The sequence below is a fragment of the Tenrec ecaudatus genome, unplaced genomic scaffold (assembly GCF_050624435.1).
Source record: "Tenrec ecaudatus isolate mTenEca1 unplaced genomic scaffold, mTenEca1.hap1 Scaffold_430, whole genome shotgun sequence".
Classification (NCBI taxonomy): Eukaryota; Metazoa; Chordata; class Mammalia; order Afrosoricida; family Tenrecidae; genus Tenrec; species Tenrec ecaudatus.
The window spans coordinates 73,701-75,040 of record NW_027459335.1 but is presented as its reverse complement, the minus strand read 5'-3'; positions in this window follow the sequence as shown (position 1 = coordinate 75,040).

The following is a 1,340-nucleotide window of genomic DNA, read 5'->3' as shown; positions in this document are numbered from 1 at the left end:
GGTTTTGTTTAGGGTTAGGTTAGGCATGTTAGGGTTTGGCTTAGGGCTAGTTTTAGGTTTGTTAAGGGTAGGGTTAGTGTTAGAGTTAGGGTCATAATTATGGTTGTTTGGGTTAGGGTTAGAGTTAAGGTTGTTAGGTTTAGGGTTAGGCATAGGCGTAGGCTTCAGTTTAGGATTAGTTTTAGGGTGGTTAGGGTTAGGGCTACACTTGTTAGTTTTAGTGTTATGGTTAGATTTAGGGTTTTAGGGTTAGGATTTTTAGTGTTAGGGTTAGGGTTATGATTGTTAGGGTATGGTTTAGGTTTAGCATTAGGGTTAGGATTGTTAGGGTATGGGTAAGTGTTAGAGGTGAGTTAAGGTTGTTAGTGTTAGGGTTAGGGATAGACTTAGGGTTAGGTTTAATGTCTGGGATAGGTTTGTTAGGGTTACGGTTAGGGTTTGGTTTGTCAGTGTTAGGAATGTTACGGTTAGGGGTTAGGGGTCAGGTTAGGTTTACAGTTAGCATTGTTAGGGTTAGGATTAGTGTTAAGCTTAGGGTTAGTCTTTAGTTTTAGGGTTAAATTTAGGGTTCTGTTTAGAATTAGGGGTAGGATAGTTAAGTTCAGTGTTAGATAAATTAGAGTTAGGGTTTGGGTTAGGATTATGGTTAGGGTTGTTAGGGTTTGGTTAGGTATGTTAGGGTTAGGGTTGTTCGGGTTAGGATTCGGGTTAGGGTTATTGGTGTTAGGGTTAGTGTAAGGGCTGTTAGGGTTAGGGTTAGTGTTAGGGTTTGGGCTAGGGTTAGGGTTAGGTTAGTTTAAGTTTGCTTGGTTAGGTTTGTAAAGGTTAGGGTTAGAGTTAAGAATATGATGAGGGTTAGGGCTAGGGTTGTTAGGGTTAGGGTTAGTGATAGGGTTTTTAGTGTTAGGGTTAAAGTTAGGGATATAAGGGTTAGGGTTAGGGTTCAGGTTAGGATAATGGTTAAGCTTGTTAGGGTTAGGGGTAGGGTTAAGTTTGGCGTAGGTTTTTGGTTTTGGTTAGTTTTAACTTATGGTTAGGCTTAGGATAAGCCTGAGGTTTAGGGTTAGGGCTAGGTTTGGGTTACAGTTGTTAGATTTAAAGTTTTGGTTAAGGTTAGGGTTAGAGGTTTAGGGTTAGGGACGTTAGGGTTAGGGTTAAGTTTTGGCTTGATAGAATTAGGGTTAGTGTTAGGGTTAGAGTTAGGGTTATTAGGGTTAGAATTAGGGTTATTAGGATTAGAGTTAGACTTAGGCTTATGGTTAGGGTTAGTTTTAGTGTGCTTATGGTTAGGAATGGAGCTGTTAATTTTAGTGTCATGGTTATGGTTATTGTTATATTTT